This window comes from Hippopotamus amphibius, chromosome 16 (genome assembly GCF_030028045.1).
Source record: "Hippopotamus amphibius kiboko isolate mHipAmp2 chromosome 16, mHipAmp2.hap2, whole genome shotgun sequence".
Classification (NCBI taxonomy): domain Eukaryota; kingdom Metazoa; phylum Chordata; class Mammalia; order Artiodactyla; family Hippopotamidae; genus Hippopotamus; species Hippopotamus amphibius.
The window spans coordinates 44,438,020-44,462,735 of NC_080201.1; the positions used below are offsets into that span (position 1 = coordinate 44,438,020).

General features: G+C 43.8%; 1 long non-coding RNA gene across 1 annotated transcript in view; it reads right to left on the reverse strand.

Annotated features, from left to right (window-relative positions):
- Nucleotides 1–17,881: 17,881 nt before the first annotated feature.
- Nucleotides 17,882–24,716, reverse strand: part of LOC130839186 (uncharacterized) — a 73,960-nt gene continuing 67,125 nt past the window's right edge. The window contains exon 3 of the long non-coding RNA XR_009049773.1: nucleotides 17,882–18,657. This is a non-coding gene — a long non-coding RNA (uncharacterized LOC130839186). The remainder of the gene's footprint in view (nucleotides 18,658–24,716) is intronic.

A 24,716-nucleotide genomic window follows, 5' to 3' on the forward strand; every position in this document is an offset into this window, starting at 1 on the left:
AGAAATGGATTAACAAACATGACCCAACTACATGCTATTAACAAGAAACTCATTTCAAATACAACAATATAGACAGGTTGACACCAAAGGGATGGAAAAGATACATCATGCAAATATTAAGTAAATAAAAGGACTATTTATATTAATATCAGATAAAATAGACTTCAAAGAAAATTACTATAGATAGAAAAGGATAATACATAATGATAAAAGGATCAGTCCACCAAGAATGCATCCTTATATACATTATTCTTGTATACTTGTATACAAGAATAGAATGTGTATACATCCTAAATGTGTTTATACCAAGCAAAAGAGCTGTAAAATATAAGAAGTAAAATCTGACAGAACTGAAAGGAAAAAGAGATAAATCCACAATTATAGTTGAGTGTTTTAAGTCCCCTCTCTCAGAAACTAGACAGAAAACCAACAAGGAACGGAAGAATTCAACACCATCAACCAAGAATGAATTGACATTTATAGAACAGTCCACACAACAACAGCAGAATGCACATTCTTTCCAAGTGTCCGTGGAACATATACAAAAACAGACTATGTCCTAGGCCATAAATCTCAACAAAGTTGAAGGAATTTAAGTCACACAGAATGTACTCTTCAACCACAATAAAACCAAATGGAAATCAATATCAGAAAGACAACAGAAAATTTTCCAAACACTTGGAAACTAAACAATACACTTCTAAGTAACCCATGGATTAAGAAAAAGTCTCAAGGGAAAATTTTTAAAGAAACAATGAAAATGAGAATACAACAATCAGAAGTTGTAGGACACAGCTAAAGCAGTGCTGAAAGGGAAAATTATAGTACTAAAGGCATACATTAGAAAAGAGAAAAGCTCTCAAATAAATAATCTAAGCTCCCTGTAAAAGAAGAGCAGAATAAACCAAAAGCAAACAGACAGATGGAAATAACAAGAACAGAAATAAATGAAATTAAAACAGAAAAACAATAGAGAAGATCAATGAAACAAAGAGCTACTTCTTTGGAAAGATCAATAGAATTGACAAATCTCTGGCAAACTGACAAAAGAAAAAAAGAAGAAAATGCAAATCGTCTTGATAGGAATAAAGAAGAGGATATGACCACAAACTCTGCAGATATAAAAAGAATGATAAGGAAATATTGTGAACAACTTCACATCCATAAATCTGACAACTGAAACAAAATGGGTTGATTCCTCAAAAAACACAAGTTACCATAATTCACCCAATATGAAAGTGAGAATGGAATAGTCCTATAATGAATAAGAAATTTGAATTTGTGATTTAAATTTTCCAAAAAGGAAATCTCCAGGCCCAGATAGTGTTACTGATGAATTCTATCAAACGTTTAAAGAAAAATTAATGCTATTCTATAGTATTTCTTCCAGAAAATAAAGGGAAGGAAACACTTCCCAATTCATATTATGAAGTTTGTATTACTGTGATGCTAAAACCAGACAAAGACTGTGAAAGAAAGAAAGAAAGAAAGAAAGAAAGAAAGAAAGAAAGAAAGAGAGAGAGAGAGAAGGAGAGAGAGAAAGGAAAAGGAGGAAGGAAAGAAGCAGGAAGGAAGGCAGGAAGGAAGGAAGGAAAGGTGAAAGAAATGAAGAAAGGGGAAGGAAGGAGGGAGAAGGAAGGAAGGGAGAGGTGTGAGAGACGGTGGGAGGGAGGGAGGAAAGAATGAAACTACATGAATGTAGATGAAAAAATCCTTCACAAATATCAGCAAATAGAATTCAGCAAAATACAAAAGAACTACATACAGCAACCAAGTGAGATATGTTCCATGGTTCAATATTAGCAAGCTAAAAAATAAAAACCGTATGATGATATTAATTGATGTTGAAAGAATATTTGACAAAAATCAACACCTATTTATGATATTAAAAAAAAAGAATGATGCTCTCAGAAAATTAGGAATCGTGGGGAATTTAGTCAACTTGATAAAGGGCATCTACAAAAAACCTACAGCTAACATTGCACTTAATGGCAAAAGACAATGTTTTTCCCCTGAAACCTGGAACAAGGCAAAGTGTCACTCTCATCATCGTTATTTAACACATTGGTAAAAGTTCTAGCTAGAACAACAATGAAACAAAAAGGGAAATAAAAGGCATACAAATCAAAAGAGAAGAAAAAAACTGTTCAATTTGTAGATGAAATGATTATCAATGCAGAAATCTACAAAAATTATCTTAGAAATAACAAATAATTTAGCAAGGTTGCAACATACAAGATAAGCATGCAAAAATCCATTGTATTTCTATATACTAGCAGTAAACATGTGAACACCAAAATTGTTAATATAATACATTTATAATTGCTCAGAAAATAAAATATTAAGATGTAAGTCTAACAAAACATGTACAAGACTTGTGCAGACAACTACACAATGCTGATGAAAGAAATCAAAGAAGATCTAAACAATCGTTCATGGATTAGAAGACTCAAGAAAGAGGTCAGTTCTCCTCAAACTGATACACAGGTTTAATACAATTTCTATCAAAATTCCAGAAACGCATACACACATGCATGTACGCACACACACACATACACACAATTCTAAACTTTATTTCAAATGCCAAGGAACTAGCATAGCTAAAACAATTTTGGAAAAAAAGAAATAAAGTGGAAGGAATTGGTCTACCCACGTTCAAGACTACTATATAGCTACAGTGATCAAGACTGCGTATTGGCCAAGAGATAGAACTGTATCTCAATGCAACAGAATAGAGAGCCCCAAAGTAACCACACAAATATGCCCAGCTGAATTTTTTATTGAAATATAGTTGATGTACAATATTATGTAAGTTACAGGCATACAATATAATGATTCACAATTTTTAAAGGTTGTAGCCCATTTATAGTTACTGTAAATTATTGGCTGTATTTGCTATATTATACAATATATCATTATAGCTTATTTTATACGTAACAGTTTGCAACTCTTAATCCCTTACCCCGGAGCCCCGCCCCCCTTCCCTCTTCCCACTGGTGACCACTGATTTGTTCTCCACATCTCTTAATCTGTTTCTTTCTTCTTATATTTACCAGTTTGTTGTATTTTTTAGATTCCACATACAAGTGATAACATACAGTATTTGTCTTTCTCTGTCTGACTTATTTCACTCAGCATAATACCCTCCAAGTCCATCCATGTTGTTGCAAATGGCAAAATGTTATTCTTTTTTATGGATGAGTAATATTCCATTGTTTGTATATATATATATATACCACATCTCCTTTGTCCATTTATCTGGTGATGCGCACTTAGGTTGCTTCCATATCTTGTATGCCCAGCTGATTTTTTACAAAACTACAAAAGCAATCTAATAAAGGAAAGATACAGCCTTTTCAACCAATTGGACATAGGCAAAAAAAAAGAACATTGATCCAAGTTTAACACTTTACAACATAATTAACTCAAATTGATCACAGTCAAATGTAAAATGTAAAACTACAAAACTCTAGTAAAAAGCATGGGAGAGAAATCTTCAGAATCTAGGGCTAGGCAGAGAGTCCTTAGACTTGATAGGAAAAGCATGATCCAGAAAAGGAAAATTTGATAAAGTACACTTCATCAAAATTAAAAACTTTCACTCTTCAAAAGACCATGTGAAGGGCTTCCCTGGTGGCACAGTAGTTAAGAATCTGCCTGCCGATGCAGGGGACATGGGTTTGATTCCTTGTTCCAGGGAGATCCCACATACCATGGAGCATCTAAGCCCGTGCACCACAACTACTGAGCCTGCGCTCTAGAGCCCTCGAGTCACAACTACTGAGCCCACGAGCCTAGAGCCCGTGCTTCACAACAAGAGAAGCCACTGTAATGAGAAGCCCAAGCACCGCAATGAAGAGCAGCCCCCGCTCGCCACAACTAGAGAAAGCCTGCACGCAGCAACGAAGACCCAACACAGCAAAAAATAAAATAAAATAATATATTTTAAAAAGACCTTGCGAAGAAGATGAAAAGACAAGTTCCAAAAAATACTGTATATCTGAAAAAGAACTAGTATCTAGACTAAAGAAAGAACTCTCAAAACTCATCAGTTTAAAAAAATCAGTTGAATTTTTTAAATGGGCAAAAACAAAAATATATGTCCATATTCATTTGCTTATCGAGTAACAAGGTCTAGCGGCAGATTCAATACTTTCTAAGTAGAGATGAACACAAATTATATTTCAAGACACCTACAATAGCTATAATGTTATATGGAAATATCTGTGGTTTCTATTGGTGACAAAGTCAAAGGATATACAAGGGACAGAGGAACAGAAGTGACGCAAAAACAAAGCAATCAGCAAAATTACATCTGTGGGAATGGTACAATTCATCCAGTTCCTTCTATACATTCAAAGGGAAAAAGAGAAAGAGAAGGTGGGGACTTAGAGATGAAAAAAGATTACATATGTCAACCAGTTGCAATGGATGGACCTTATCTGATTCAAACCCAAAAAAGCAGCTTAGAAGAAAAAAGAAATATTATGAGACAAAACTGACCATTGACTGGATGTTTGATAATATGAAGCAATTTTTGTTAAAGCGGGGTAAAGGTATTGTGCTTATGCTTTTCTAAGGAGTTCTTATCTGTTAGAGATGCCTTCTGAATTATCAATGGAGGAAATAACCCGATATCAGAGATTTGCTTCAATAAACCAGGGGACAGGAGGCGGCCTGGGAGTTAGAGCTTGGGAATGGGTACGTGGGGGTCTGTTTTTCTGTTCATGCCAGTTTTGTACATTTTTTGGTTTTCTATAATAAAAAGTCAAAAAATTGCAATAAACATCATTGTACATGATTCTCTGTTTCCATTTAAGATTATTCCCTGCAGACATTTCATGAAAGTAGAAGTGTAGCGTTCAAGGCTTTGCACACCGAAATGCTTTTGAAATGCACTGCTTGAGAGAATTAGCAGAACATGAAAAATCAAGAGTAGCCCAGGACCACGCCCTGCAGGGAACCAGGGAACAATCTCAGAGGTGAGCGTTGCTTTCCTCCGCCCTCCCTCTCCTCCTTGCCCAGATGTGTCCTTCCTCTATGAAAAAAAACAAATCTGACTTCTGGTTTTCACCGTTTCAGCTTCCCTGGTTCTTGCACCCAACTGCTGCATTTAAATCATTCATCCATCTAGTCTGGTGGTTAGACATATACATTTCATCTGTACCTTTCTCTTATACAAGATGCTGTAGCAACACACCTGTAGTAAATTGCCATGCTTATTTGTAAAAACATCCTCAGAATAAACCCCTAGAGGAGCCTCACGAGGTTAGAAGACGGTGTACTCTGCCCTCCTAGAAACTTCTCCCGTTTCTCCCCCTCACGGCCAACAGTACTGCTGGTTCCTTGCCTCTGACTGCATACCATCGAGCCTACAAACAAACACGGACCAATTTGGTGGGTTAATATAAGGTCACCTTGCCATTAACATCAGCATCTTTTATTACCGGGACGTTGAATCTTCTAATGTGGTAAACCCTTAGGAGCACAGAAGAAAGTTTAATTCCTTAGACTCCCAAGGAAAATAGGGTCTAGCACAGATCCTTCCTCCAGAGAGTGGATTTTCTGTTACCACCCCCTCCACAGCCAAAGCCCACATGCTCCCTGAGTTGTGATCCCTGTGTGGGGCCCCAGCCCTGGCACGGGAACCACTGGAGAGGAGGTCCCCTGGGAAAACTCCAGGAGCAGAGTCTCTGGGAGTGGAAACCGGGCATCACTGTGGAACTCTAAGGAAGACTTCTGACCAGCACCGCATCCCTAAAACCTGAGTAGGGGTGGCAGCTGCGGCTCTTTCCCAGGAGGCAGCCAGAAGCACTTCTTACTAAATGAACCAACAAGGAATAAGAGAAGGAAGGAAGGAAGGAAGGAAGGAAGGAAGGAAGGAAGGAAGGAAGGGAGAGGGGGAGGGAGGCGGGAGGGAGGGAGGGCAGGGGGAAGAAAGGAAAGGAATTGCTTAATTAACTGACCAATAAATTGATTAATGAACAAATGAGTTAATTCATTAACAAATGAATAAATGAGGCAGCGGATGGGTTAATAAGTGAATGTCTATGAGAGAGCTAGGAAGAGATGGAAGCCTGCCAGCCTGCTCTCTGTTGCAGGAAGCCAGGCTGGAGGGAGAGGCAGAACCACATCCTACCCCCAACCTCCCCGTAGATGCCCCGGGATGCTGACTGGTGCACCCCAGGACCAGAGCACCAAACCACACCCACGATGCTTCTCATAAAATAACAGAGTTTTACGTTTTCTACACATTTTTTTCAGGGAAGTTTTGTGTGTCCTCACATACAATAATTATTTCAGGGCAAGGGGGAGGAAAGCTTTCAACATCTGAGATAAAATAACACAAGCTGCTGAGAAAATGAACACTTGCCTTCTGAGTAAGCAGAATGGATTTTCCAAATTTCCACCAGGGAACAGAGATCTGAGCCTCTTGGGAGCTGGAAGCTCCTTTCTCCCTTCTCTTCTGCCAGCCCCCACCTCCACCTTTTCCTTCTTTGTCTTCCTAAGAAGGATTAGCCCCGGCTGAGAAAGCCATTCACCACGCCCCCCCAGGTCACCCCGACCCCCTCCATGCCGCATGGGGGAGGCAGCCTACACCCCCTTGCCAATCCCCACCCAGAGGCCAGAGGAACAATGACATGTCTGGGATCCCTGGGCAGCGCACAGGGACCGAGGTCTGGGGTCTCTGCTGTCTGTGTTCTAACCCCGACTCCAGCTTCTTCAGGGACCCACGGGCACCTGAGAAGACCCCAGACTCGGGAATCAGGGCAGGGTTAGGCTGATGGCCACAGGCCAGCAGGGGACACACTGCTTCATGTTTTTAGCCGTCCTTGGCCACAGCAGACTTCTCTCCGTAGAAAACCCAGGAATTACTCATTTTTATTGCTTGTTGCTACAAGTTCTTGAAAATGAGTGCCCCAAAACTTGGGCAGGTTTTCCCAAGAGGTTTCATTTGCTCCTGTGCTCTGCCTTCTAGAATAGGCTTCCCCCTCCTAGAAAAGCAGCAGGGCCTTTGCACCTTGGGAAAGCAAGAAAGGCTCAGCCAGTGCCTCACTGCTATTTCAATATCTGAGCACCACCACCTTTGTGTGCCTCACTAACTCTGTGACAAAGAAACGGCTCTGGTTACACCCACCCTGGTCTCCGCCCTGGGAGGCGAGCCAGGGTGGCAATGATGAGGCTCACGCCCTCGGCACGAGGATGCTCATTGCCTCTTAGCCCAGCTAACCCCACGCCCCCTCCCCCGCCGCCGGGCTCTGCCTTTGCTGCCAGCCCATCCTCCTCCATCACCTTCAGAGGACCCGTCCGGCCATGTACCGCTTCCCTCCAATGTTACTTCAACTTCTCATCATAAAACGAAATGATTCCACTGTTTGTGCTGTTAGCTACATTTATCTTTAAGAGCAAAATGTTGAGTTTAGTTTTAATGATGAAAAAAGCCTTTCCAAGGATAACTCATTGGAACTCATTATGTACCATAAAGGCCACTATTTAAAGATTCAGTAATTCCAGTGATGATCTTTTTAAAGCAGATTTATAGCAGAAAATAGTTAGATTCTTTGACTTCGGTTATAATTTTCCATTTTGTAATTTAATACTCCTTTAGTTTATATTTGCACATTAAAAATATAGCATCTAAAAGTCCATCATTAAATACTTTTAATAAGTGCAATAAATAAGTTTTACAGTGTACATAAATCTAAAAACAAAACCCAACATAAATTGTTAATCTTACACTTTTTCTCATTAATTGCAATACATAAACATATGTTTTATACAAAGATATTTGCTACAAAATAAGTATAATAAATACAGTTTACCACATGTATTCATCTTAATAGTTACAAGCTGTTAATCTTATATATTAGGTAATAATTTGCAATAAATAATTGTTTATTATCTTGATGTTTGCTTGTCTTGGGTTTTAGCAATATGCAATAAAGAAATGCAATTTTGAATAATTTGATTGTAAGACTGCTGGGGAAATACTGTATGTTATAATTAGCTGGGAGACGATTCTGTTCACAGGAAGAACTGTGGAAATGGGGGGAAATAAGCATACGTTAGTGAGTCCATAAATAATTTAAGAAAAGTTCAGTTTCAACTAATATATTATTTTGAACACTTAAATGCAAATGCAATTAGTGAAACATGTCACATTCCTTCGTGCTTTCATCATTACATATTCAAAGAAGGTGGAGAAAGCGGGAAGCCTCACGGAAACGGCCCAGTTCCAAGATGGGATGCAAACATGATGGCCTTTTGGTGGAAAGAGTGAACTGTCTGCCCCATCCGCCGAAGGCTCCCCGCAGCCTGTACGTGCAGCTTTTGGAACAGCCGGCAGGAGCGTGTGCAGACACAGCACCCCCCAGACCCAGCCTTCTGCCGGCACTTGCCCGATTCCACGTGAAAACCGCACGCCCATTTTCAGAGAGAGGTTGTCACCTTTACGGAACTGAATAGAAACGGTTCCTCTTATATGTAAAGGTAATAATTTGTCATAAATAATTGTTCATTATCTGGGTATTTGCTCGTCTTGGAGTTTAACAATATGCAATAAAGCAGTTCAATTTTGAGTAATTTGATTGTAAGACTGCTGGGGAAATGAGGTGGATTGTAATGAGCTGAGGGAGGGTCCTGTGGGCGAGAGACGTCAAGACAGAACCAGACCACTGTCTACCAGCAAATATAAAACCAGCGCCCTCGCCAGTGACAACATGGGGTCTTTAAATATTCACTCAAAGACAGAGACTGCATCAGTTTCCCTTTCTTCCCTTTCGGAGGCAACTAGCTCTGGCTGAATGAAAACTTGATCCCTCAGTGATGCAGAGGTAGCCCCAGGGATGCTCAGGTGCTACTTACGGGTGCTGGGGGCACAGCTGCAGACATAGGTCTTGACCAAGACCCCACAAGGCCCTTCTGCTGGCCAGTTGGTGTCCAAGGCTCACCTGTTGGCCTGATGCTTCTCACTGCAGCAACCACACCCTGTCACACCCCTGCAGGTGCAAAGCTGGAGGGGTCCCAGCCATGATGAGACTGTATTGGCCGGGAGCTAAGACCCTGTGGGCTCTGGCCTCATGGGATCCCAAGGGCACAGTCACTTTAGGAAAACCTCCCCCAGCCAAGAAAGGAAAGGAGGAAGGGAGGCAGGAGGGGAGGAAGGGAGAGAGGGAGGGAGGGAGGGGAAGAAACAGAATCCCAGGTTCATTATAACTGTGAACAACTTTTCCAACTGTAGACAACATTAGCACCCCCACACAGACACACACACACGCACGTGCGCACATCAAGTGATGCAAAAGTCTCCACATCGAAGCACACTAGCAATGTGTTCATGTCAGTAGTCCCTGTGGCTTTAACACCTCCTTCTTCTATGCTTCTGTTACCACATGTCCCTGGTACAGCCAGCCTGGCTTCTTTTTACACCCAGCTCCTTGGACAGCCCTCCCAGCCTCACCTGGAGGGTAAGCCCCTGCCACCCTCTGCCCAGGCTGGGAGGAGGCTGTTCATCAGAGCAACAGATCAGCTCAGTCCCTGGTTGTTCCTGCCTAGCTCTGGGCTTCAGGCAGAGCTGGTTCCAGGTGTCTGGGAGCAAGTTCCATGAACCTGAGGCTCAAGGGATCTGAAGACATCACAGACTCACTGGCTTCTCCTCTCCTTGGTCACAGCCAGCAGCTTCCATCCAATTGCCCTGCTCTCTGTTAGACAGGGAGGAAATCCACCCCACCCCCACTTCCCCCACCTCCCCCCAGGCACACATCTCCAACAAAGCCCTCAGTTCTCAGGTGTCGCTAACCCAGGCTCCCCAGCCTCAACCCTGGATATGAGATAACGGGTCTCAGGATGCTGTTAGCACTGCGGGGGCAGGGACTGGCCCACCCCCAACTCATTCCCCCATATCATGACTTTGGAGAGGCCTCCTAAGGTTCGAGAGGGGTTGGCAGATCCACACCCCAGCTCACTGAGGGGAAGGAATTTTAGAACATCCCTAGATAGTCGGGAAAACCTGGCTAATCCGAACTTCTGGTGGAGAGCCCGGCTTGAAGTGGGACCACTCTGATACCCCCGAAGATGATGTAACAGTCGCAAAAGGGGAGATTTGGGCACCTCTCAAACTCAAGGGGAAGAAAAGCAGTCTGGAAAAGTCTGCTGCTCAGAGGCAACTACCCCTAAAACCCAAATTGACGAACACTAAAGAGCGTTCTGGCAGATGGAAACGCGCCTGCCTCCTCGCCTGAAGATGCAGAAAGCAATCCGAGTCCCTGAGCGGCGCGGGGCAACTGCGGAAATCTCGCAGCCAGATGAAGCTCATAAATTTCCCCTATGAACAATTGTTTTCATTTCCCTCCCATGCCACTAGATATTATAAGTGGAAAGCAAAACACAAGTAAATATGTTCATTCCACTCTTGTGATCAGTGATAAACGAGAGGCCGCCGAGGCTGACAAAGGTCAGCGGGCCGCGCGGTGGGTCTGCGAGCGGACACTGCCACCCTCCGGCCGCGCGCGGGACTGCACTGGTCGGCGCCGCCCGACTAGCCTGCCTGCCTGCCTGCCTGCCTGCCTGCCAGCCCGCCCGCCGGCCGGAGCCGCAAACGCGGTCTGCAGGCTCACTTCCTATAAACGTTCACTTTGCTCCAGTTAGGGCATCAACGCATACGAAGTGCAGAAAACTGACACAGTACGGAAAACCCCAAATTAAAAATAGACATCATTCATAACCCCTTTTATTAACATTTTATTAACATTTTAGTACATTTTTCTCCTCTTATTCTGTGACCGTCCTACCATGCATACAGAAGCTGTGCATACAACATATAAAAGCGCCTGTTCAATCCTGACTTTCTATGTGATGTTTCCGCTAAAGTAATTCCATAAATATGGAATATATTTTTAAGGGCTGCATAATATTTCAACTTGCGACTGTATGAAAAGTTATTTAACTATCCTCCAGTTTTTGTTCATTTGAAATGTCTCTGATGTTTAAATCATTGTAGATAATGCTGTGACTAAAATCTTTATGCATAGACTTTGCTCTATGTTCACATTGTTAAGACTGGTCACTACTAAATGGGAAGGAAATCCAAAGAAGAGGGGATACATGTATATGTATAGCTGATTCACTTTGCTTTGCAGTAGAAACTAACACAACATTATAAAGCAACTATAACAAAAATTTAAAAAAAAAGACTGATCACTAAAGGCAGAATTACTAAGGGAATTAATTTTTTAAGGCTCTTAATGATGTTATTTTCTAGATGTGTAATACCTATATGAAGAATATTACAGAAAATGATAGGTGAGCATGAAACAGTACTATCAAGTGAATAATGAAAGGTGAAGAAGCACCAGCTCCTGGACAGAAAGGCTCTGCACTGTCAATGTGTCAGTCTTCCTGCATCTAATCTTTCAATTTAATGCAAGCCCAATCCAAATAACATCAAAACGTTTTTGAGATTTTGTCATATTGATTTCCAATTACATCTGAAAGCATAAATAAATTAAAAAAAACTTTCCAGGAAACATTTTTTAAAAAAAAGGAAAAGAGAGAGATGGATACATGAAAAGAAAGTTGCTCAACCAGATATTAAAATATATTGCATAAAACAACAATAATTAAAACAGCGCACAAATATGCATACATTTATAAAGGCATTTATATCAGTAAGGGAAGGATGGCTAATTGGTGAAGTTGTAAATACACTCTGCCACTCATTCAAAAAACAAACTAAATCAGTGCCCTACTTCGCACCACAAATCAAAACAAACCCTATCAGAATCAAAAGATTTTAATTTTTAAGTAAAACTACAGAGGCACCATTTATATAAATTGTAATGGGGAAGCTCTTTCTAAGACCAATTCCAAAGGCAGTAACAAGAAAGATAAAAGATGCAAATTTAAAATATGCATATGTGAAAAATGCAATTTTGAAATTGAAAGGTAAACCAAAACCAGGAAAAAACATTTTTAACATATATAACAGAGAGAAGGTTAATGGTGCCCCTAATGTAGAAAGCTTTCTTACAAATGAATAACAAAGACAAATATTTCAACAGGAAAAAAATGTATGGAGGACATGAGTAGCAATTCACAAAAGAATAAATACAAATGACAAACACATAAAAGATACTCAACCTTCTTAGTAATCAAAGACACTGCAAATTGAAACAAAAATGAGAGATCATTTTTGCTCCTATATTGGTAAAGATCAAAACAATGATAATATATGGTGTCTTCAAGGAGGGGAGAAATGAATCGTTTCAACACCACTGATGATAGGGTAAATTAGGTAACCTTTATGAAGGGTAATTTGGTAATACTATCAAAATCCTTAAAAATGCATGACCCAAAGATTCTACTTCCAACAGAATCAATTATGGATGTGTATAAAGATTTAGCTGTAAGTCGTTCATTGGTATTGCAAACAAACCGAACGTCCGACAATAGAAGAGTAGAAAATTATGCATATTCTCCATACAATAGAGTTCTTAAAAATGTTATAGAAATGTACCTAATAACATTTAGGTATGTTCACAACATACTGTTAAGTAATAAAAAGCAAGTTACAAACAATGTAACTATGTTTTCTACACACATAGGGAAAAAAAAAAAGTAAGGGTTTTTGTTTTTTTTTTAACTACAAAAAATACTGGCAGGTGAGACAAGTAATTTTTTTTTCATCCATAGTACTGAATTTGTGTGGATAATTGATGCAGATAAACAGGTATACTTCATATACAGTTACCGATACTTTTTTATTTTATTCAAGTATAGCTGATTTACAATGATGTGTTAATGTCTGCTCTCCAGCAAAGTGATTCAGTTATACGTATATTCCTTTTCATATTATTTTCCATTATGGTTTCCCACAGGATATTGAATATAGTTCCCTGTGCTGTACAGTAGAACCTTGTTTTTTTATCCATCCTGTATATACTAGTTTGCATCTGCTAGTTTGGGAGTTTGGGATTAGCAGATGCAAACCAATACTTTCTTAAACAGTTCATATTTCAGTGCTTTGACACTATTTTATTTACGCTTTGTTTATGTACACTGGAATCTTTCTTAAGTCCATGCACTGTCAACACGTTTTGTACAGTAATTCACAAGGCGAAGGTAGTTAATAGTTAATTTCATATATATGTAATTTTTAACACTTTTTGCTGATTGGTATTTTCTAATTTTCTCCATTTAATGATTTCTTATCAATTGTTAATGAGAAAAACAATTTTTAGGGGTTTTCTAGAAATGTACTGATTAACATGCCTTACCAAGCAGTGCATTCGGGTGTTTGTTCACTTATTCATCAGATACTCTCAGAACACAGACTCAGAGCAAGGTGTATTCTAAACGCTGAGCTACAGGCCTGAACCCTCACAGAGTTCCAGCGTCAGGGAGACAAAGAACCAAGGGAGGAAGGAGCGCTGGGGTGAGAGTCTAATACGTGCTGAGCAGATATCTGCTATGGAAGGCTGGGGAAGGGAGCTATCTTAGGGAGGGGGTCGGGAGGGCCTCTCTGAGCAGAAGAAAGAGGAGAAACCCGAGTAAAGTGAGGAGCAAGCATTCCCAGCGGGGGGGGCAACAAGGTTGAAGGTGCAAGACCGGCTTGCGTGGTTGCAGGAGAGAAAGCAAAGGCGAGGTGGCAGAACATCGAGGTCCAGGACATTGAGGGAGGGGATGGGTGACAACAGCCTGGAGAACCTTTTGGGCCACCGTAGGAAGTTTGAATTTTCTTCCGGATGTAATGGGAACCATTGGAGGATTTTGTGCAGAATGACGTGATCCAGTTTTGTTTCTCCCAGGATACCACTGGCTCTGGGTTGAGAATGGTATACAGTAGGCAAGGACGGAAGCAAGGAGACCCCAGTCACTGCAGATGCTGGGTCTGGACTGGAGTGGCCTGGCTCATGAGAATCAGGCAGGCCTGACCATCACACTTGCTAATTTAGTGAACAGCCGTGAGGGCATCTTGGGGCTGGAATCTAAATACGTCTTCTTGGGGCCCTGGTCACTGAGGATGCTCAGGCAGCTGATCCCTCAGTACAATTGGACTTTCCTGAAAAGAGAGAACCAGCTGAGGGGTTGACCATCCTATCCCTCCCCAGCCAGCACTCATCCTGCAAATGGGCCTTGAGTCCAACCAAAACGTTGACCAGTTAGTGGCTAAACAAATCATGGAGTCATAGTTCCCACCTGCCCTTACAAGAGCCTGCATGTCCGTCACCACAGGGACCAACATAGACGTCACACTTTCCCCAAAAATGTGGATCTAAAGTTTTCCTGCATCCAATGCCCCATGTTATGGAAGGAGGAATATATATGATCTCACACATTTTTTTTCAGGGTTAGGAGATTAATAACAGATTTCTAGGACTTACTTTCTCCTGGGTTCCAATGTGAGTCCACTGTATTTGTACGGAAGGAGGAAAAAAAAAAATCTGTTTTCCCTACTAATATTATTTTTAAAAGATTAATCATCTTTTGTATGATAAAAATTAACCAAAATATATTTTTACTTATTCTTATAAAATTGTGGTGTCTGTTCTAGACCTACGCATCTTATAGATAGGTAGACCATCAATTACAATAAGTCTTTGCCTCTCCTGGTGCCATATCCCCACTTCTCTGCACACTAGGTCCCCAGTTTCTGAAGAGGTCTGTGTCACCTCTGTTCCTTTGCACCCAGAAAGCACTGGGAGTCACACCCTGGGGACAGTCTCAGGCTAGTCCTATGCCTTCCTAGGGAGCAGACACTAGGACCCACTGCCTCTGTGCAAATACATCAGAGAAGAATTTGTGATTTGCATCATCCTTACCCAAAGCTGGATCTAGCTGCTCTCTGTGCATATCTAGAGGACCATGTACTTGGGATAGGGGCAGGGGGGTTCTTTTGTGCAAGGCCCCTCAGGAATTCAGTCAGCACCCTAAGGCCAGAGGCATCACCTCATTGAGTAGATCCAAAGGCACCAGAGAAGAAGGTGCCTATGTGGATACAGATACTGGGACTCCAGGCTGGGGTCCTCTCAGCCACCTAACTGTAATCCATCTGTCCCCACTAAGGCATGTGATAAGAGCAGGGCATCCCCAAAAGAGTCCCCTGGGCATAGTGCTGCCACCAAAGCTAACCCAGAACCCACTCCATTGGCCTGGAAAGGTCTCATAGGAAGTGACTCGCAGAGCCCACCACAGACAGCTTAGTGCCAGCAATCTCTGACGTGCCCCCGGGGCCCCTGAGGTATCACAACTGACCAAAAGCCATAGCCCAGCCTGGACAACATTGCCACACCCAGGCAGCCACGGCATGAAGTCAGAAGGCCTTCCCTTTCCACTCTGGCTGCGTCAACAAAGGAGCCCGCCGAAAGGAAGCCGTGAGAACACACGCGGCATCTGTGAGCATCTCAATCCACTGCTCTGCCCAGGTGCTCAGTGCGATGCCTGGCACGCGGTGGACACTCAACAAGTGTTCACTAAATATAAGAATTCACAAGGGAGGGTGGAGGGAGGTGCAGACCCAACCCAATGGCTTGTTTCTCTCCCAGTTTTGTATCCAAATGCAACGCGGCATTTCCGGGTCGAGCTCAAAAGCCGTCATCAATTGCATACTGAGCATCTGCTGCGGGAGAGAAGACCACGTCCACGGTCTGGGTGGCTCTTACCTTCATGACAAATCGCCTTCCGAAAGACCCTCCCCAAGTGCTGCTGGGGAAGAACACGGCAGAGTCAGAGCTGCCCTCGGGGACGGCTGCAGCGCAGAGGCAGCTGGGCTGGAATTTGAGCGCGTGCTATTCACTTGGCAGCAGGGAAATTTGGACAAAGCTGGGTCTCTGCTTCCCCATCTGTGAGATGGCGCTAATTCCCCAGGCTTGTCCCAAGACTCTGATGATGTAATGAGCACCAAAGCCCCTCGTTAGCGGGGGCTGACGGCATCACTGTGCCATGTTTGAGAGAAGCCCTGTCCACCGCAGGCCAGAGCGCGGAAGGGGATGAAGGGATGAGTACCCCATGAGCATCGCACAGCCCAGAATTTTAGCCCTGGGGCTCCTGCCCCTCCTCTTGGGGACCAGAACTGCCTGCTGTCTGAGTTCCTTCTGAGTGCTCAGGGGTATGTGGCTCTGCCCTGGAGGATGGGGAGGGTTCGTGGTTGGGGGGGGGAGCAGCAGAAGGCAGCCCCTCATTGAAGGGTCTGTGCTCCAAGTACCTCCTTTCCCCTGTGCAGAGGCGCGGGGCGGGCAGGGCAGGTATGCGTCTGCCTCCCGTTCAAAAGGCCTCCCCACTGGCTCATCCCAGGGTTCTCGCAGGGAGCCCACAGGTCCCCACACAGCACTCAGGCTGCGCCACCACCAATGGACGTGGCAACAGAATGTCCAGCGGGTAGGATGGATAACCAACAAGGTCCTTCTGTACAGCACAGGGAACTGTATCCAATATCCTGTGATAAACCATAATGGAAAAGAATATTTAAAAAAAGAATGTCTATCTGTGTATAACTGAGTCACTTTGCTGTGCAGCAGAGATGGGCACACATTGTAAATCATATATACTTCAATTAAAAAATTAAATTAAATTTTTAAAAAAATGTCCAGCAGGGCCTCCTCAACTCCTTCAGCGTCAGAATGACTAAGAGATGAGAGGTGACACAAACTAGGAAACAGATGAGCACACTGAATAGACATCAGGATGATTGACTCATATTTTTTTTTTACCCCAACATGAGATTCCTAAGCCGACTCTGCCACGCCCACTCCCCAGGATTAGTGTAGGATGTTTCCCACCAGGCACGTGCTCTGGGATGGGTCGGTGTCCTGCTGCTGCCATGACAAGGGACAAGCCCCCAAGCTGGAAACACAAGGATAAGGTCTGCACCAACACTAAGCCTGCAAAAACAAGACAAAAGAAAGTGCACCTCCTGCACCCGCGGACAGGAGAGTGCCCCTGCAGTGACCTTCACCACACGCAGGCTCACCGAAGAGACATCCATGCTTTAGTCCAGAACACTCCCCTTCAAGCTGTTCCATTAAGGGACTCAAGGACAAAAGGGGAAGCTGGAGATTGGCAGGTGTGTCCTGAGAACCTGCAGCACCCTCACCCTCCTCAGGCTTGAGGAGATCTCCAGAAAAGGTAAAGAGGCAGTTCCAGCCCAGGGAGCTCCCAGTGAGCCTGGAGGAAGAAGACCCAAGCCAGGAGGGAACCCTGGAGGAGGCGGCAAGTAGGACACGGCACTGTGCCTGTGTGGCCCCACAGAGCCTAGCGGAGCTGTGTGGGCAGCAGAGGTCCACCCAGGCTGGGCAGTCAGGGCCTTTACCAAGCAGTGTTTCAGGTCAAAAGTGGCCTTGGAGGAATGAAATTAATCGGACTCCCCAGCCTGGACACGTCTGGTGGACGTGCTGGATGTCGCTCCCTGGGGAAGAGCATGGGAACCACAGTGCAGGTCTCGTTCCGTGCAAGGCCTGCTGCCTGGTTCACGCCTCTGAAACCAGGCCATGGGTGAGGGACGAGGGGCGGCATTCGGCTCACAGGAAGCCAGGGCGAGGGCACAGGGCATTTGCTGGAAGGTGGTTAGGTCTGAAAGCTTACTATCCTGAGAGTCTGGGGGTTCACCCGGCCCCTCATTCTGCCCTGCTCCCGCCTCACACTGAGCACACCAAGCCCTCTTCCATCCACAACTGAACACATGTGTCTCCTCTCTCTGGAATGTTCTCCAGGTCACCTGAGAGCCATGCATCTGGTTGCAGGTCAACACCCCTTCCTCGGGGGCATCTTCTCCACCCACCCCAGACCTGGTCTAGTCACCCTGATTCACATAGACAGGGCCAGGGTGAGGAGAGTAAGGCATTCAAAGTTTGGGAGCGGGGGGGCCACAAAAAACTCAACAATTAGGGTAAGTGCAATATTTTAAAGAATCAAAATTGACACGAAAGAAATCCATGAGCAAAATCTCAAATTTTATATAAAATAAAGATGACCCCACCTTGGAGGCCCCCCCCCAACCCCAGCCCTGCCATTTCACTGTGTCACAGTGCCCAGTACTCTGTCCTCATTGTCCTCACCCTGGCTGTAATTCAGTATTCATGGGGTGACGGCAGGATTCATCTCTGATCCCACAAGGGCAAGGGCAGCGTGATTCACCAACCCTGGTGTCCCTGGCAAGCTGAGAGCTTGGCACACGGTAAAGAGGTACCTGGGAATCCTGGAATGAACATCACAGGTGGAAAAGAGCCCTGACAGCTGTGTGTGAGCTGTTCTTCTCTGCTCAGATGACACGACCCGCGAGAGGCTTCGGTTCCCAGTCTGGGGGACTCGCCCGCTGGACCAGTCACTGCCATCCAACAAGCCCCCATCTTCCCGCAGGAAGGAGCCAGGGCTGGGCTCTGATGACCCTATTGCTGTCATTTGTGAAAGGATACATTACGCGCAGGGCCGATGGGATGCAAAAGCCAATGAGACTCGCAAAACAATCAGGCAGATCCTGAGGAAATGTATCACCCATTCATTTCCTATGGATCCCAGGACTTTTTCCACCTTTCTCACAATGGCCACCTCCAAACCGCATGAGAGGGTGTGTCCTGCCGGTCCAGGCGCTTGGGTGCCTGGGCTTCCACCGCTGGGGTCCCAAGTTGGCTCCATTCCCTGTCCACTTGTCCACAGAGAACATTTCTATTTTGAGAGAGTATAATTTGAGGCCGGTCAGAATCACAGTGGCTAGGTTTGCCTGAAACATGCTGAAATGCAGGCAACTGCTAAATAAAAGTCCCCAAATAACCACGCTCTATTTTTGTGCTTTTATAAGTTCTTTGAAAGGAAAAAGAGAAAGAGATTAAGAAATGCAGCATTTTTCCATTTTCTTACCTGATGTCCCAGTTGCAGGAGAAATAGGAAAGGGGGAGGGGGAGCAGGGGGAGGCGGGAGCAGGGGGAGTCCCACGTGGGCCGTCTGCAGGCGCCAGCTGCCTCTGCCCAGCCGGCACTCCTGCTCTGCGGGTGGGCACTGCCCCAGCCCTCCGGATGCACCTGCCTTGTCCCTCTGGTTTGGAGGGGCAACTGTGCGGTTCTACCTCCGAGGATAGAAAAGGGGAGAAGAGCCCCAATTTTTACCATTCACTCCTCAGCTGCTGGAAAGATGTCCAGCTGGAGAGATGCCCGTGCACAGCCCCCGATGCCAGCAGCCCGGTGCTGCCGGCTCCTGGGGACCCAGGCCGAGCCAGAGACCAGCCTGGGCTCATTGTTGAGGAGACACAGATGAAGAAGGGAAAGCAACACGCTGTTCTGATTCTTTGTTAAAAACTCACAAGCCCTGGCAAAGGGTCAGTCTCTCTTTCAGAAAGGACATGAGGTGCCGTTTTCCTCCTGGAAGCCCCATAAATCCCCACGTCTCCTCAATATACAATTCAAAAAAGGCCTCAAAATTGCCACCGCTGTCATGCTAAGCACTGGAAAGTTCTGCTTGACCTTTTATTAACATTTTTCTAAACCAATATGCTTTTTTTTTTTTTGCTACAAGCACCCTGAGGAATTATGAAAAATACTTTTTTCTGTAGTTTATCCCATATGCACTTAATAGGCTCACAAATATAATACCATTATAAAAAAGAAAAACTGCCAACTCTGCTAAAAAAATTGTCATAACACTAAATTATTATATAAATATAAAAGGAGTGTGTCTGTAAAATATTCACTCAATGAACATCCCAAGGTGATGGTTTTGCTATGTTGTTTTTATTCCTGAGAGATCCATAAGGCATTTGGAGATGCCGCATGTCACCACATGAATCAGGCAGTTAATGCATGTGCTTTTTAGAAGCAGGGATGTCTTCCCAATAGAATGTGCTATAAAAAAATGTAGAGATCCGGCTGCTTTGTCTGATAGGCATAATTTAATGTCTTGCTTATAATACTGCATCTTAAGGAAAAATACACACTGTCCTATGTAGTTATTTACAATATATTGCTAAGTCTATGCAAATATGTTTCCCCGAGCCCGGGATTATATAACAAAGGTCAACAATGTTTGAAATATTTTGAAGCATATTCCCAATATGCTTAGTGTATGGTGCTAATGTCCAATATATGCACATATATCTTAATATATTTCCAGATATTTCTGTTCATTGTTCTCGCCGTAGAGTCCCACAGAATGCTATTAGAGGAAGGTTTTCCTCAGAAGAAAGCCAAACATCGCCTATCCATCTTGGAAAAATTTATTAAGGCGGCTAATTATGCAGTCCTTAATACTGCATTAGTGTGGAGGTTGCTCAGTGCCACTGCGGAAGAGAAGAAGATAGAAGCCAGTTCAGTGATCCTGAAACCAGAGATTCGACATCTGCAGAACGAGCGCACACCTATGCGATCTTATTTTGCTGTCACAAATTTCCAAACCTGGCAATTACACAGAGGCAGCGCACGCGCACACACACACACACACACACACACTTGTGATTGGGCGTACACAAAACAAAGATGACAAGCCACACAATCTAACTCTCCTTTCTAAAAATTGCAAATTCTGTCCTTATTTTTCTGAGGGGAGTTTTGTGATCACATGTAAATTTCATTCACATCACTTTCTTAAGGAAAGAAAATCTGATCAGTTGCACAAGGGTTGGGGAAAGAGCCAGAAAAACCACACCTCCAGTATCCAAGCTACGCCTGGAAGAGATTCGTTTGTATCAAAGGTATCTGAGATCTGGGCCCTCAATTGCATCCTCCATTCCAGACACGCTGTTCTCTTACCATTCCCCAATCACTGGGTTGGACCAAATGTTAATCTGGTGTTTGGGGGGGGTTTTGGCCATGCCACACAGCTTGAGGGATCTTAATTCCCTGACCAGGGATTGAACCCAGGTCACAGCAGTGAAAGTCCTAACCATTGGACTGCCAGGGAACTCCCTGGACCAAATTTTTAAAACCTATACATTCACCCAGACACCAAAACAAGCAGCTGGTGCCTTTAAGAAGAAGTCAATCCTAAGAACAAGACTGGTCAGCTGGTTTTCATTTCTGTGCTGTTGTGACACTGTGTAGCTGTCACCTACCCTGGGCCACATCACTCCAGAGGTTCACTCTGCCAGCTTCACACTCCCCTAGTCTTCAAGGTCCTCAAAAACCCCAACGCAAAACCCTTCCAAACAATCCACTATTTAAGACACTACAAACATCACCTGCTTTGAAGGGCTATGATGTATGCCTAGATCAGCACTTTTTATTAGAATCCTTTTCCATATGATCAGTCCAGCCAACCACAAAGCCCACCTGATAAGGCCTCTGAAAAGGGCCAACGCTATGAAATCAAGCTTCCCTCCAACCAATGCTTTGCATCCACACCATCAACAGAAAGGAGTTACCCAGAGCGGCCTTGAACATGGAGTTCTCGCAGAAGCACAATCAAAGACACACAGTGCAGGCTCCTGGTGAGAAGGCACACTCTTCTTTTTCTCCAGAAGGAAACTTCATTAACAAACTTTGGCACAACAGTGCAAAGCAATTATATTCCAATAAAGAGCTTAAAAAACAAAACAAAACAAACTTTGTTCCAGATGACCTTCTTGTTTGACTCTGGCCATGGGGTCCCCTGCACCCCAGGAGTGATCCTACATGTGTGGGGGTGATGGGAAAATAGGACAACATGTGTGCCAAGGACAGCCCCTAATCCTGCTAAACCATACACTGGCTTCATTGAGCATTCCAGAAGGTTTTCAGAGTCTCACACACAAAGGCCAAGAGAGCTGTGAGCATCTTTGTTCTCCCACCTGAAGCTCAACTGTATATAAGGAAGAGCAAATGTTAAATCATTTAAAGAGAGCTATTTTTCATAGTTTCCAGTACATAAATGTGTTTCCATACATGTTATTATAAAATAGTGTTCCTACTTACGTTCTTATACATCTGTTGTGTTTACTCATCCTCTAGTTCTGATGTTTAGAAATAGCAATACATCTATTTTTTAATCCACTCTCCTGATGACTGATCATTCATCGCTAAAAGGGACAGAGGGAGACCTGTGTGAGGAGCGATCCACCCTCTGGAGCAAACTCCACTTTCACAAGATAAACAGGGTCCGGGGAGATTCCTCTTCTGTCCTGGGTAGTTTATGCAAACGAAGTAAGGAGTTGGTGGCAGCTCAAATAAATATAAATTACCCTCCAGTGGAAAATCCAACCACTTGTTACAGTCAGTTTCAGCAAGGAGGAGCCAATGGTGACATCTACACAAACAGTACAATTCATTTTTATAGTGCGTCCCTAATACAAAGATCACAAACGGCTTTGTGGAAAGTCAGTCATCCCTGAGTGAAAGCAGAGAGGATGGGAAGCCAACCAGGTGGAGGGAAGAGGAAGAGGAGCCTCCACCTCTGGGCCCTGGGAAGAGGGGAGGAGCCAGTGCCTAGAGAGCTGCGTAAGCCAGGATAGGACAGGTTTGTGCTGCTGTAACAAACAACCCCCAAAGCTCAGTAGCTTAACACAACAGTGTTACTTTCTCCCTCTCACAAAACTCGCTGAGGCTCATAGGACAGCTGTCTACATTCCATGTGACTCAGTGGTCCAGGCTATATTGATCTTGTGGCTCCTACATCTCAACAGAGGCCTCTATAAGCAGAGGGATCAAGCCATGGGTAGCCACACACAAGTGCCTCGATGCTTTCACCTGGAAGCAGCCCTTTGACCCTCCATATTCGCAAGGGAGCTGGGAAATTTAGGAGAACAGAAGGGAATGTTTGGTGAACACCCCTACCTCTGCCACTGGTGACAAACCATTCCACTGAGTCAATCATGGCAGAAGGAAGACGGTTCCCAGGCAGGACACATAATATAGGACGTTCCAAGCACTTATCCTAAAAAACTGTTCACTCCCTTTGTCTCTAACTAAACTATGCTTTGTTTAGTTGGATTCCTTGGGCTGAGAGGTCAAAGAAATGTAATTTCCTCATCTGTAAAATGAGGGTACCGATGCCAGTCTAACAGGTTACTATAAAGATATAAGACTTTATGCATTTGTAAACCTCACTCGGTGCACACATGTGGGTTAGTGGAAATAACAACCATAGGCATTTGGCCAGCATTTCAGCACGTTGGAACATGCTCTGGTTCAATGGCTAGAACCGCGGCATCCAGAGTGGTCACCAAATGGTGATACCCTTCTGGTTCTATCTGATGTCTAGCTGGTTGCTTTGGAAACCACTTTTGCTTTTAATGTCTTTCACTGTCATATTTGCTTTAACACCTCTGCCAAGAATATACACTTCTCTATTTTTCGTATACACATTCCTACCGAGTGTCAGAAGTTCTCAATTCTGTATACTTGATCCCACAGCAGAATGCCTAGATTATTGGCTAGAATTTTGGTTTTTTTAATGAATGCCAAATATGTTCCAGGATATCTAGCAGGTTCTTGGATTTTCACTTAGTACGTGCTTAATCTTGTCAGTTTTCCCACACTGGAAAGTTAATTCTAATGGGTATATGAGGGGGTCGTGGGTTCAGGTATTTTTCCAATGGTCTAATACTGATTTTCTGCTTTTGGGTTAGATATATATTGCAAACCATTCTTCCTAAAAGCTTCTGACACCGTCTCATCTCTAAGTCATGTGTGAAATGACCGATTGCAAGCAAAACCACCTTAAGACTCGACAAGAGGAAAGGGCTGGGGTGGAATCGTTCTCACTGGGTTCAGTAGAGATGGCATGGCATGGCAAAGTGGAAGGATCTTGACGTTGAGCTTGGGTTCCAGTCTCGACTCTGCCATTGCTAATTTGGCCTTGAGCAGATGGGATCATTTCTTTGGCCTCTGCTAGCAGGAGAGGAGGGCAATGCAGGGTGCATTCAATAATTCAACATCCCCAAGACTGTGGCTTGGTGATGGTGGAGTGCTCAGGGAAGTCCTTTTTTTTTAAACCTCTGGTGACTCCCTCATCACTGGGCATCCGAAGTGCAGTAAGACTCTGCCCATGTAGGTATCATGCTGGTTCAGGGAGTACATGGGAATAGTCTCCTCTTTATAACTCTGTTGGTAAAATGGAGCCACTTCTAGAAAGTAGCCCATAAGAACTTCCTTGTGGCTTGAACCGGAACCCCCTAGAAGCCCCCAATAATGGGGCCATCCAACCATGGGCTTTCCTGCTCAAACTCACAGGGCAGAGTCTAACCTTTGCCACTGCCGCCTCCTCCAACATTACGGATGGGAATTCGTGTTGAAATCATCCATCCGTTTTCAGACCACACTGACCTGTGCCCAGTTCAGCTTTCTTAACCAACCTATTGGCTATTTCAACCAAATTACCAAAACACGAAGATAAAATAATCAGAAATGCTAATTCGTCGCTGAATATCTGGCCAGCAGGGCCTAGGTTGTGCGAGCAGATTTAATATTATACTTTTGTGCTTTCCTAAACTAATTTAGCCTACTAATTTTCTATAATTACCTGAATGCTCTTAGCTTTTGCTGGTCAGATGAGTTCCGAGACACTTACATAACCAGCATTAAAAAGATGCATTTAGCAGCTCAGATTGTTAAAGTAACAAAGCCTATAGAATCCGGAGGTTATTGTATTCTCCCAAAAGTACTTAAATAATAGCCTAAAATCTGAAGAATTACTTTAATACTTCAATAAAAATAACCCAATTCAAAACATTTTCAAGGAAACAGAGTTCTTTGCTCTAGGCTACCAAGTAATGGCTGAGAGAAAGTATATAGCCTGTCACTTCTGATTAGAGAACTGTGCCT